This window comes from Prenolepis imparis, unplaced genomic scaffold, assembly GCF_030444845.1.
Source record: "Prenolepis imparis isolate NDT839.2.m4 unplaced genomic scaffold, iyPreImpa1.0 SCAF_141, whole genome shotgun sequence".
Classification (NCBI taxonomy): domain Eukaryota; kingdom Metazoa; phylum Arthropoda; class Insecta; order Hymenoptera; family Formicidae; genus Prenolepis; species Prenolepis imparis.
In genome coordinates, this window is record NW_028141299.1 from 1 (window position 1) to 14,587 (window position 14,587).

The following is a 14,587-nucleotide window of genomic DNA, read 5'->3' on the forward strand; positions in this document are numbered from 1 at the left end:
AACTAGTTTCAGCTTCAATGGTCAGTTTTATGAACAAATATTTGGCAGCCCGATGGGTTCTCTTTTATCACCTATCCTAGCAGATATTGTGATGGATGATTTGGAGACACAATGTTTATGTTAGTTAAGTGTCACTGTATCCATATATTATAGATATGTAGACGACGTTTTTGCTATATTGCCACGTACAAAAATAGATGAGATATTAATGACTTTTAATAATTACCACCAATGCTTGAATTTCACATATGAAATTGAAGTCAGTTCTTCCATTATACAACGATCATTCGTTCTGACAATAGACTCATTACTAATTGGTACAGGAAACCTACATTTTCAGGAAGATATATAAACTTTTTTTCAAACCACCCTTTAAAATATCAAATTAATACTATTTATAATCTGGTTGATCATGTCATTCTACTATCCAATGACATTTTCCATCATAAAAGCATTGAGATGGTGAATGATATCTTACTTAATAATTGTTTCCCTAAACCCATCATCAAACGACATATACAAAAAAGAATTAATGTATTAAAAAAATCGTAATCACAATAATGATTGTGATATGAATCGTGGACAATCTGACAGAACATCTTTTATTTCATTGCCATATGCTAAAGATGTGAGTTATGATCTATGTCGTGTTATGCGTGGCATTCAACGTCTATAAAATAATAAAAATAAAAAAAACTAAATACATTGATTAAACGTGGTAAAGATAGTTTACATAATGATCAGAGAACTAATGTTGTATATAAATTAGATTGCAAAAACTGTAATGCGTCATATATCGGCCAAACAAAAAGGCGCTTACGTACTCGAGTGAAAGAGCATTTTAACAATATAAAATTGCATGAAACCAATCATTCCGTTATAAGTAAACATAAGTTGGAATTCGGACATGAATTTGATTTGGACAAAACCTAATATATTACATAATGAGAAATATGTGAAAAAGAGAGAAATCGCGGAAATGTATATTAAAAAATTCAATAATACAATCAACCTACAAAGGACACAGATAGCTTAAATAAAATCTATGACAAAATAATAAAGGTCGTTTAGCTTGGTTTCCTATTTTTATATTTCACTCACTGACAAAGTTTCATACTGATACAATGTTTCTCTCTCTTTAAAATTCAACAAGATGTTAATGATTTGTTTTAACTCAAATTTGTGAAGTGTTTCAATAAGAACATATGTACTCAAAATTTTATAGCAAATCCATTTATGTATATTACTGCTTTTTGAATTCAAACCGTTTTTTTTTTTTAATTAATTATTATTTCAGTTTATACTTGAAAAGGACCACAACCATATGATCGAAGCGTTGTAACTTCTATTAAATAAACAAATTTTGGCTAGTTTGGTCGATTAATTTACAACTACCCCTTTGATTATTGTACTAGCGATATAAAAACAACTTAAAAAATTTAAAATTTTTATTAATTATTTTATTATTTTAATAATATTTAAAATTAAAAAGAGATACTCACTAGACCCATAATTCCTCCCTGACAGGTTCGGGAGGATATGATTCCTCGCCGAACAATTTTCTGAGGCAGAAGACGTCATGTCATCTCACTAGTAATCCTGTGCCCATTCCACGATCCCCTCCGCGTCGTCCCATAGCTCGGCCAATTCCCGCCGATCGCACCACCGATAATTTCGTACTTGTTCTATATGCCGATGATTAAGGTATCCACCGATTTGGATGGATTCCTCGGTTATTTTCTGAAAATCGACAAATTTGATAGATAATATTAATAAACAAATTTATTATATAATAATAAAAACTTACTGGCATTGTGAATATAAGGAACAGAGTCCTCAATAAATTTTCTAGCAGGTGGGTCTTCCAAGATATTATGTCTATTATTTCATGAAGTCCTAAGGACATTCTTGTTAAAAAAAATTGGGCCCAAAATGTCTCCCGATCCAAAAGGCATTTTGCACTGCACTTAATAACTTAGCTCGATGACACTTAGCGATACTTAGCTCGGCGACTGCTTTAAACTTTGTGATGAACATCGCAGAGACAGACCCTCTCTCCATAAGCTTCAGCCCTATCCCCTCAGATAAATCGTAGTAATAAATATCTGTTTATAAATTCGAGCGGTTGGGCATCAGCGCTCACCGTAATGCTATACGCCATACGCTGTTTTGTTTATACCTGCGGAAAGGACCATGAGAACGCTTAGAAGAGAGCGTGAGGCGTTTACGAGAGATAGCGCGAGAGAGATGTCGCACAGTGGTGCCATATACGTGAATCACGGAAAAAATTATATAATTTATTAACTTTTAGAGACCGGGCTTTTTTGATGATTTTAATAGTTTTCAATTGCACACATATCAATATTGAAAGAAATGAATTTGAATTCGGCGCTTTTCGCCATCTGAGAGAGAACCAAGGAGAGAACCATCCCCACCACGGCTCCGTTTGCCGCGTGGAGGATCGTCGCGCTCGTGTGCTCCGATTTGCGATTTTGGGGGCACTCTCTCGCAGAGCTTGGAAAAAGGCAGTCGCGCTTTTTGAGGTCCTAGACCATTAGTTCAACGTAGATTTGATAATCTACTTGCGCCTCCGGGCTTGTCTTAGAAGTTACAGTTCGATCGTATTATTCTGATGGTAATAGCATCAGTGCGCGAATGCGTTAAACATTATAAGAACTGTGAAATAGTATCGCGAACTTTAAATAAGCGTGAGCACTAATATTGAACTGTATGAAAATCTTTATCATACTCGAAATATATTGTAAGGTTATTCTCGGTCTGATTCCTTGGTTTGAACTAGAACGTTGTCGCCGATATTTGTATTGCTCTATTAATACTCCTTTTGTTTAATTAAATATTTCTTTAATTCTAATTGATCCGCTATTTCTTTGATTCAAATATTAATCTGATTTTCCTGACATCCTCGTGTTAATTCGAATAAGAATATAAATTCACACGAACTGTTGGTGATTGTTGATTGGAACATTTAAACAATCTAACTCTAAAGAAAAAATTAAATCCTACAATATTGTTATATTAGAAGAAATAAAACATCAATATAGATCTGATAAAAATTAGTTATATAATATATTTTTATTTAATTAGTGATGACCAATCTAAACGCGTGTTCAAAACAAAAAAATATATATATTTTATAACAAAAGAGGTATTTTATAATATCTTTGAACTGAGCCTACTAGCCCCGGTCTCCTTTAGTCTTCTCGTTATGCATTTATATTCAAATAAAACAAATATAAACATTTTTCCATTTTTATTATAAATATATATAATTGCACTAAATCGCAGTTGTAATTAATTGCATATGATAATATAGTATGATTTTAAATTTATATAAATTTCTGATTGAAGGGAAATGTAGATAAATGGTGAGATTTATTCAATAATCAAGATTAGTAAGGGGATTTACGATTTTATATTATTCTTTGCATAAAAAAAAATCCGATTTAAGAACGAAATAAATACGCTTTTGTAAGTTATTATGTCAAATTTGTGAATTCCGTACAATAATTTTCAATGTAAGATCTTCAAAATTGTAGGAATATATGGAATATATGGAATAAAAGCATAAGAATTTCATATTCGATGATACTTTAAAATTTTCTTCGAAACGACTTTAAAGATGCCTACAGTTTTATAAGCGTTGGACTGCTAACAGTGCGAGTTCGTACGATTAACGACGCCAAGTTAATAAGTCTTGAATCTTCAAATGTATGCATGATGATGATCGAATCGACGTTACACCGTATGTTCAATCTCGATCCATGCATTGATGTAACTTTTGACCGATTGGTTAAAATTACCGATACAGTCGATATCAAGTTTACGCAATTTTCAAATATCGCGTTCAATGTAACGAATCCTAAAGAAGTATCAAATGTAATACGCGCTAGCGACGCCTTCAACAAGCATCAGCTCATCGATTGCGAGCTGGCAGCTTTAGTTTTTAGTCCATAATACGTAAGAAAAAAATATTTAAAAGAAGAATAAAGAGTTTTTAAGTCTAAATTATGATGTAATTTCTTTGCATGCATTTCCATTCTCCATCTTTCTCCCACCCGTAAGCAGTCCCAGCTCTCATACGTAGCTCGTTGCATGGGCCTTGCGGTGGATGACGTCATGCGGGGAAGGGGGGAACGCGACGCTAGGGACCATGAGAGAGGTAGCGCGAGAGAAGTTAGAGATAGCGCGAGGCGAACGTGAAGGAGAGAGATGTTGCGACGAGGTACATGAAAGAGAGATAACGCGAGATTAGGGACTGCGGGAGAGGTAGCGCTTAGGAGAGAAAGAGAGAGCGCGAGGTGAACGCGAGAGAAAGAGAGGGTGTGAGGCGAACGTGAAGGAGAGAGATGTTGCGGCGAGGTATATGAAAGAAAGATAGCGCGAAGTTAGGGCCTGCGAGAGAGGTAGCGCTTAGGAGAGCGTGAGGCGCAGCGAGGAGAGAGAGAGAGAGAGATGACGCGAAGGAGAGCGCGAGGAGAGAGAGAGAGGCGCACGCGAGAGATGATGCAGCGAAGGAGAGCGCGAGGAGAAAGAGAGAGAGGCGAACGCGAGAGACAGAGATAGCGAGAGGCGCACGCGAGAGACAGAGATAGCGAAGGAGAGCGTGAGGTGTTCGCAAGAGAGAATTTTTTTTCTATTAATAATAATTTTTATTCATAAAATGTGTGTGTGTGTGTTTGTGTGTGTTTGTGTGTGTGTTTGTGTGTGTGTGTGTTTGTGTGTGTGTGTGTGTGTTTGTGTGTTTGTGTGTGTGTGTGTGTGTGTGTGTGTGTGTGTGTGTGTGTGTGTGTGTGTTGTGTGTGTGTGTGTGTGTGTGTGTGTGTGTGTGTGTGTGTGTGTGTGTGTGTGTGTGTGTGTGTGTGTGTGTGTGTGTGTGTGTTTGTGTGAGTGATTAAAAATATAAAAGCATGTAAAATTTAAAAATAGATATAATATAAAAGATTATAAAAGAATACAATAAAATGTAAATATATATTAATATAAAAGAAAATTAAGAATATTTTTATCGGCTCTCAATATCAAAATTTAAGTATGAAATTGAATGGATAAAAGAAAATATAAAATAAAAATGAAAATATATGAATAAAAATTAATATAAAATATAAAATTAAAAAAAAAATGCTAGCGGCAACGGCAGCTGTGAGGTAATCGGGCGATGGAGGTGGTTACAGTGACTGCAGCGATGACTGGTGAGGTAGTAGAGTGGAGGCTGCGTCTTATACTGAAAATAGAAACAGTGAATTTTACTTTTGTTTTTTTCAAATTTTTTAATTTGTTATAAATATAAAACGGATACTTACAATGATTACAAAGTGGACACATGTTCCGCGTGAATATCAGATGCAGCGGAGCGTGACAATCGCTGCACCACTCTTCTATAATCACTTCATAAGAAGTGGTACAATGCACACGTACGGCACAAATGTTTACAAATAGTTCCACATTTCGTACTACACAAGCAGTGCATAATTTAATATAATCTTCAGATATATAATATGAATATATAGCGCACACCCTCATTATAACATTTATGTTGCTGATTACAGGCACCCCCAATAATTGTTCAATTATATCCAAGTCCCCGCCGTGCTCGCTACTATAATCGGAGTCTGTTGATTCACTCACTATGTCATTTTCTTCTCTATCACTATCTTTTGCAATATCTATAATATCTACATCAACATCACTATCTTCCGCATCTATAATTTCTATGTCATTATCACTATCTTCAATCATAATAATATCTTCATCCATTTCTTTTACTCTGATTTGTGCTATACGAATGTTAAAGACTTTTTGACGCGGAGACAGACTCTCTCCATAAGTTTCAACCCCCATTCCTCTCAAAATTATCGCAATTCTTCCTTAAAAATATTAAGGAAGATGTTTCGCTCTCGTTTACGACCGATTTTCTGCGAGGGTACAAAACTGCCGAACGTTGGCGCCGATACGTAGCATTCTTCCTTAAAAAATATTAAGAAAAATGTTTCGCTCTCGTTTTTATGGGAGATTTTCCGCGAGGATACAAAGCTGCCGAACGCCAACGCTTTTACATTTGCACCCCTATAAATAACGTTTGACATGTTCGTCGCAGCGTCGGCCCTAAAATCTTCATTCCTTTCCTAATGATAAAATGTCCATAAAATGAAAAACATAGTTTTAATGAAATCTAGAACGCTCCGTTGACAAGTTCGAGCAGCCGGACATCGGCGCTTCCATAATAAAATTATATTAACGAGGATACAAAATTGTCAATCATCGGCGCTTGTTCTATACCTTTTTGGGGAAAATGTCTAAGAACCCTCATAAAAAAGTCGTAAAGATACCATCTACAAATATTGCACTCAGAAAACTCCCCCTCCTTTGTCGAAACATCCCCCTCCACTCGCGTGACGTCAGCCCCCGCGCCACCGAGATACCCCCGCCCCGCGTGACGTCATACCCCTCGCCCCGGAGAACCCCCCGCGCCCCGCACCCCCCTCGGAGCCCCATGGGTTAGAACCGGCATAGTATTACTACTGCAAGCGAAGACCTGCGACTTCAACCTGCTTCGCTTGCAGTTAGAACAAAAACGCGTGAATATTACTAACCAATCAGAAACCTGTTTCCAAGGGCCTCTCCCGAAAGAAATCCAAGAAACAAAGAATATAAAAGACCGAGAGTCAGCCCGCGAGGCTAGTCGCAAATTAAGATCTAAATAAGAAGTAACGAAATCGCTAATAAAAGATCGAATCATTAAACAGAGTTAATACGAAACGGTTAATACCTAACAATCGACTACTATAAGAATACCTCTAAATCGAGAGAAGGGCGAGAATAAAGGGAAAACTCTATTTAAGTGAAATAACGAGTATATATTTCTAAGAATATACATCCTTGGCTCCTACGACATCCTGTGCGACCCGAGGATTCTCATCCTTTTCACTCGGCGCAACCCCAGTGCCGTACGGCGGCACAACAAAAGTAATAGAAATAAATATAACAGAAAATGATAATAGCGGAGTATAATAACAGAATAGATTAAATATAATAAGAGACAAAAAGGAAAGGTGAATCTAACAAAATGTAACTAGAGATCAGAATAATACTGAAATATAATGGAAAACTATAAAACTAATAAAGAAATGAATATAAAAAAGGACGGAAGATAATATACAAGACACAGTAAACCCAAAATTCTATACAAAAGAAAATATTTCGACGATCGAACATAGAGTTATATCCGCGACAAGCTTAAGTCCGAGATACGCGCATCGATAACATAGAAGAATACGAGAGAATAACCGCGACCATACAAATAGACATTATCGAACGGACTCTTAGATTGCGAACAATCGGAAGTTCGGATCGGTGAAAAGATTCGTGTTTTATAACGTAATTACATGAATAAATTTAATGGCTGTTAATTATTACTATTATTAGTCCGATTCCCGTACCTAATTATAAATAAATTTCCATTGTTTTTTTCTTAGCTGTCATATTGGATTCGCCTTCTTAAATTTTGTCATTTTAATCTCACATTCATAATCAGCGAGCCCAAAAATGCATTAAAATTGATTTTCATAAAAATCCAGCTATTTGTAAGTTTTTCCGCCATAGTAGTGATATAAGGAGAGTTCTAACCCCTGGGGCTCCGAGGGGGGCGCGGGGCGGGGGAGTTCTGCGGGCCGAGGGGGTCTGACGTCACGCGGGGCGGGGAGATCTCGGTGGCGAGGGGGATGACGTCACGCGGGGCGGGGGCGCTTAGCGCTGTGTGGGAGACGCTTATCGCGTTTTGTTTTTCGCGGATATAAACAAAATAGCGTATTGTATTACGCGCCGATGTCCGGCAGCTCATAAACAGATATTACTATGATTTTATCTTGGGGATCTTGGGTGCCGCGCTTATCGCGACGAACGCGTCAGGACACGTGTTTTTCGCAGTAAAAGACCGTGTTGCATTACGCGCCGATATTCGGCAGCCTTTGCGGTACCTTCCCCCTCCCCCTAAGCGGGATACTTTCTCATTGTTTAGGGAGCGCCGATGTCCGGCCGCTTGAATTTTTATAAACAAAAATGAGCGCCGATGTCCGGCCGCTTTGTGTCAAAAGCGATAACGCGATAAAAGGGGAGATCACCTTTCCGAGATGTAATTAAGAAGAATTAGCGCCGAGAGATGTCCGGCCGCTTAAATTTTTTATAAACAGATAGCGCCCGATTTTATTACTGTGATATTCCATTGTGGAATTTTGAGAGGGATGGGGCTGAAGCTTGTGGAGAGTGGGTCCGTTTCCGCGTCAAAAAGTCTTCAGCATTCATATAGTAAAGAGCTAAGTGTCCTGTGCGAATTGCAAGTGTTAAAAAAAATGAATATTGAAGAAGATGTAATTGTCATCGAAAATGGAGAAGAGGCCTTTGAGAATAATGAGGCCATTGAGGAAGATGAAGACATGTATATAGATGTCGAAGAAGTGGACAATGAAGAAGTTATGAACATAGAAGAAGAATCATCCGACGATGATGATGATAATATAAGAATTTTAGAAGACTCCGATTATGATAGTGAGTGTAGTGCGGACCTTACTGAACAAAAACAAGTGCGGGTTCTAAAACGAGCTGATATCCACGATATTGACGAATTACAAAAAATGTGTTGCATTTCTTTTTATTATGAAATTAATAACGACAAATTTTGCACAGCATGTTTTTTGCGAGTCAATGATTTATTTTCACGTGCTCGTGCTGTGCGGAAACACGATACTGAAAGATACATTTTACTTTTGAGAGATAGATGCTGCGAATGTCGATTATCAGTGTCTCAAATAGTATCGTGCAGTCTGTGCCCTATTTGCAGACAATAAACTTTGGGAGATTGTGCTGGGACACTTAAGTGAGAATTTTGATAGACTATAAACATGAAGTTTTTTATGGAATATAAACATCTCAGAGATAATGTTGATGATGATGATGTAATAAAACCGCGGCGCACTATCAAACCTTGTGAGGAATCGAAGAACATTCCAGTGACTTCGATTGTGCAATTTTTAAGAAATCGCGAACTCGGTCTGCGAAAATCTCACACGGTGAAAGTGCGAAATTTTCTGAGAGCTCGTGAATGTTGTTTAAAAAGAGCTGAGTTGTATTCGAAATATGATCATAGATGCTTCTTTTCCCATGTGCATAGACATTCTTCAGCAACATGTTATGAACACCAGCTACATTATGCTCTTAGAAGTATGCATGAATCAAATAAATGGGGGAGTGAAGCCAATGAAAATTGTTGGCCTAAATCACCACCTCATTCACCACCACCGCCATCCGAAGCTGAGGAGGAGGACGTGTTCGCAGCATGGAATTAGTATTTTTAAAATCTTAAAAATTGAGTTAAAAAATAATAAAATTTTTTTCTGTTATGCAGGAGTCCCGCATTCACCGCCTCGCAGCAGTCCCACGGCCGTCGCTCTGCCATTCCCACCATCGTTGGCACAGCCGCCCAGCCGCCTCGCAGCGGACACCACCTCGCATCCACCCGCCGTCCGGCCGCCACCTCCGCCACCGACAAATTTTATATATTATAATATTCATTTATATTTTTTTAAAATTTTATATCCATTTTATATTATAATTTTATATCCATTTTATACTCACATTTATATATTCACATTTATATATTCACATTTATATATTCACATTTATATCCATTTATACCAGGTGTCCCATTTTAAAGGACCCACTCAAATATCTCATTGTCAGAAACACTGCGTTAAGTCGAAAAATGTTTCCTACAAAAGTTGTAGGGTTTCGAGGGGGACATAACATAGTAATATTCATTTGACCTTGGGCGGCGTCTCCAAGGTTAGTGAAGGTTAACCTTAAGTGAAGGTGAGAATGAATTTTGAAGAAAATAAAAAAATGCTTCAGATAAAAGTTGTTCAAATTAATTAGTAGAAAAAGATGTTATAATAAAAAATATGGGTTTTCACTTAAAAAATTTATTCTCACCTTCACTTGACCTTGGAGACGCCGCCCAAGGTCATATGAATATTACTATGTTATGTCCCCCTCGAAACCCTACAACTTTTGTAGGAAACATTTTTTTATTTAACGCAGTGTTTCTGAGATATTTGAGTGGGTCCTTTAAAATGGGACACCCGGTATATTCACATTTATATATTCACATTTATATATTCACATTTATATATTCACATTTATATACATTTATATACATTTATATGTTTATATTCTTTTTAAATTCACACACACACACACACACACACACATACACACACACACACACACACACACACACATGTAAATACACATTTATTAATAATTAAAAATTAGTATTATCAAAGAAAATGTTTTTATTATAAATTCCTCTTCTTTTCCTTTGCAAACCTCTCTCGCATTATCTCGCGCTCTCCTTCGCGAACATCTCTCTCGCATGCATCTCTCGTGCTATCTCTTTCTCACATGTGCCTCTCGTTCTCTCATAAACGCCTCATGCTCTTTCTTCTAAGCGCTCTCGCGCTATCCCTTTCTCGCGTGTACCTCTTGCGCTATCTCTGGCGGTCCTTAGCATCGCGTTCCCCATCTCTCGCTCTCTCATAAACGCCTCGCGCTATCTCTTCTAAGCGCTCTCGCGGTCCTTAAGCCTCGTGTTCCCCTTCCCTGCATGACGTCATCCCCCGCAAGGACCCCGCAACTATTGGGAGCTACGTATGAGAGCTGGGGACTGTTAACGATAAGAGAGAGAGCGCAGATATTCAGCCACTTGAATTTATTATAAACAGATAGCGCCCGAGTTTACTACGATTTATCTGAGGGGATGAAGAGAGGCCTATGGAGAGCGGGTCTATCTCTGCGATGTTCATCATACAGTCTCGAACGTTCATCGTGTCAAAGTGCCAGTGAATAAAGTGTTAAAATGGATTTTGAATCGAACATTTTGGGACCAAATTTTTTCATGGCACTAATAAGGGACATATTTACAAGTATGCCGTTCTTAGAGCTACGAAATATGAGCGAGTATTCTTCGGGTCTCCGATTAGTGGAGAGTTTATTGAGGACTCTTTTTTTAATATTTACCATACCGGTAAGTTTTATTTTTATTATTTTTAATATTTTATTGTATGTTATATTTATTATTATCATATCTAATAAATTTTGTTAATTTTGAGAAGACGCCTGAAAAATCTGTAAGAATCGAGGGATTTCTCAACTTGCGCCAAATGCAAGAGGTGAGAAATTATCGGTAGTGTGATCGCCAGGAGTTGGTCGAATTGTAGGGCGACACTGAGGAAGCCCAGGAAGAGGCTGTGTTACATGAGGCGTGGTGGGATGATGTTTTTGCCCTCCGCAAATTATTCGGGGAGGAACCATATCCTCCCGAACCTGTCAAGGAGGAACTATGGGTCTAGTGAGTATCTTTTAAATTTATAATTTGAAAAAAATTTTTAAAGATTATTAATGTTTTTTTCTGTTATGCAGGAGTCCCACCACCGCCGCCCCACCACTGCAGCAGCAGCCACCGCAGTCGCCCTGCCACCCCCACCATCGTCGGCACAGCCGCCCGGCCGCCTCACCACCTCGCATCCAGTCGCCGTCGGGCCGCCACCTCCGCCACCGACAAATTTTATATATTATAATATTCATTTATATATATTCTTATCTTTATATTCATTTATATTTTTTAAAATTTTATATTATAATTTTATATCCATTTTATATTCACATTTATTTATTCACATTTATATACATTTATATATTCATATTTATATACATTTATATACATTTATATATTTATATTCTTTTTAAATTCACACACACGCGCACGCACGCACGCACCCACTCACGCACCCACGCACGCGCGCGCACGCACACACACACACACACACACACACACGTAAACACACATTTATTCACAATTAAAAATTAGTATTATTAAAGAAAATGTTTTTATTTTAAAATTCCTCTTCTTTTCCTTTGCAAACCTCTCTCGCATTATCTCGCGCTCTCCTCCGCGAACATCTCTCTCGCATGCGTCTCTCGCGCTATCCCTATCTCGCGTGCACTTCTCGCGCTATCTCTGGCGGTCCTTAGCAACGCGTTCCCTATCTCTCGCTCTCTCATAAACGCTTCGCGCTATCTCTCTCTTTCATGTTTCTCGCGACACCTCTCTTGCGGTCCCTAGTCTCTCTACTAAGCGCTATCTCTCGCGATCCCTTTTTTTTTTTGACGCTGTGGAAACCTCCAAGAGATACCTGCCCTCCGGATAGAGAGCAAGGGTTATGTGGGATTCCTTCTCCCCATCCCAGGGAGAACCGCAGTTTTCCCTGTGATGGTGCACAGAAGGGGACCGCACTAAAACCACAGCGGGTGTCCTTCTCGGGTGTTTTAGTAGGGGGCGCGGAGGATGCTGGAAACCCATGCCGACTCCACGCCCCCCCGCCTATTCCTTCTCGGGAGGAGGCCGCGGGAGCGGCCTTCCCCTTCGAAATCGTGCGGACTTCGCGGTTGCAATGCAGGGCGACACCGACCCCACATTGCGCCCTCCCAAGGAGTTTGGAGGGCGGGGTCCCGCTCGAGCCGGGGCCCCCCGCCGCCGGGACTGCCGCCCCCCGCTACCCTATGGGGGCGCGGATCCGGCAATCAGCCCCGGAGGTCCTCTCCAGACGACTCCCCTCATAAGGAGGGAGGTCGTCTCTACGGCGGGAGAGCCCCCGCTCCGGTGCACTAGGCTACCGGTGCGAGGGCCCCTTTCGCCGCATCTCGTCCGTGAGGGGGGGACGCGCGCCCACTCTGGCGCCGGATCCATGGACCCGACCCCCAGGCGCGCCCTCGGCCCCCCCCGGTCACGGCCCCCTCCGTCCCCCTTGGGGAGGTCGGGATTCGGCCTCAACCGAGGGGGCCGCCCGTTTGGGGGCCGGGACAAGCGAAACCCCGCCCGAGGGCGCGGCCCCGCCCCCAAATCCCCAGTTACCCGAGAGGCCACCGGGGGGGATTTTGGAGACTTAGGCGTCTCCGTCTCCCCCCCCCCGGTGACTTCATCACGCATTCGAATTTGATGCGGGTGTTACTGGGGCGTCCCCCCCACAGCCCCCCGCCAGCAGGCGTGCCCACAACCGAGGGACCAGGAGGGGGAACGCGCCCGTATGTCTTCTCCTCTTCTTCTTCCTCTTCTCCGTCCTCTTCTTCTTCCGTTTCACTGTCCTCCGTTCCACTGTCCTCCGTTCCCTCCATTTCTCTCCGTCTCTGTCCTGTTCTTTCCCTCTCTCTCTCGGCCTCCTCCTTCTGCAGCATAACTGTACTACAGAAGGAGGAGAACCCCTTCCAGGCATCTTCGTTTTCTATCACCGCCCTGACGACACCGGGCAGTGATAGGTCCCCTCCTATTGTGTCCACAAGTTCAGCTCTTTCACCCGCCCAAGCAACACACTCTTCCAGTGTGTGCTGGGCGGTGTCCCGCTCGTGGCCACAATGGTGGCATCGTGTCGTGCGCTCCTTCTGTATACTCGCCAAAACATCCATGGCCTGTGAGCACCTGAGTCATATGGTAGGTGACACTCCCTCTCGCCCTGTCCAACCAGTCTGTTAGACAGGTCTGGATGGCCTTGACCGTGCGCTGACCAGGCAATCGTGGGTCGAGTAGACTCTCAGTCCACTCCTCGATCAGCGCCCGCCGGGTGTCGACCCTTAAGGCCCGCCGCACACCGTCCGTGACCGGAATGCCCGCCCGCTGGTACGCCCTTGTACGCCGATAAACTTCGGCGTACATGCGGGCGAGCAGTTCCGCTGGGGGTACTCCGGAGAGCACCCCAACAGCCGTCCAGCTGACTGTACGGTAGCCCCGGCAGATTCTGTTCGCCACCCATCTTTGCAGCTGATGCATTGCATCTTTTGCTCTGCGGGTGGCTCCCAGTCTCTCCGCCCATACCGGGGCACCGTACATCAGCATGGAATGGACGGTGCCGGCGTAGAGCCGGCGAACACTCTCATCAGGGCCCCCGAGATTGGGCAGCAGGTGACACAGCGCCATCGCTGCCTTTTCAACTCTTGGGGAGATTTGACGAAAGTGCTCGCCGAAACTCCACTTGCCATCCAGGTGTAGACCCAGATATTTCATGTGGGTCCCCACCTCCACAGGGATGTCCTCCACCACGATCCGGGCCTTCGGCGGCGCCCCATGAGATCCGTTGTACATAAACACAGCCTCTGTCTTTCGAGGCGCCACCTCAAGCCCGATTCATTTGATGAGCCGCACGACACGAGCCACCGCCGTGTTGGCTCGCGCAGTCGCTTCCTCCCACGTTCTTTCCCCAGCCATCACCAACGTATCATCTGCGTAGCAGATTGCATGACATCTGAGGGGCAGGGCAGTCCGAAGTACGACATCATACGCCAGGTTCCACATAATGGGGCCCAGCACGGACCCCTATGGAACCCCGCAAACATACGACGCCGTTGCTTCTCGGCATCTCTGTCCGTATAGGCCAGTACCCTGTGTCGGAAGTAGTCCCTGAGGATGGCAACCAGGTACGGGGGTACCCTGTGGTATTTAAGGGCCTCCCCGACCCGACGCCAGGGC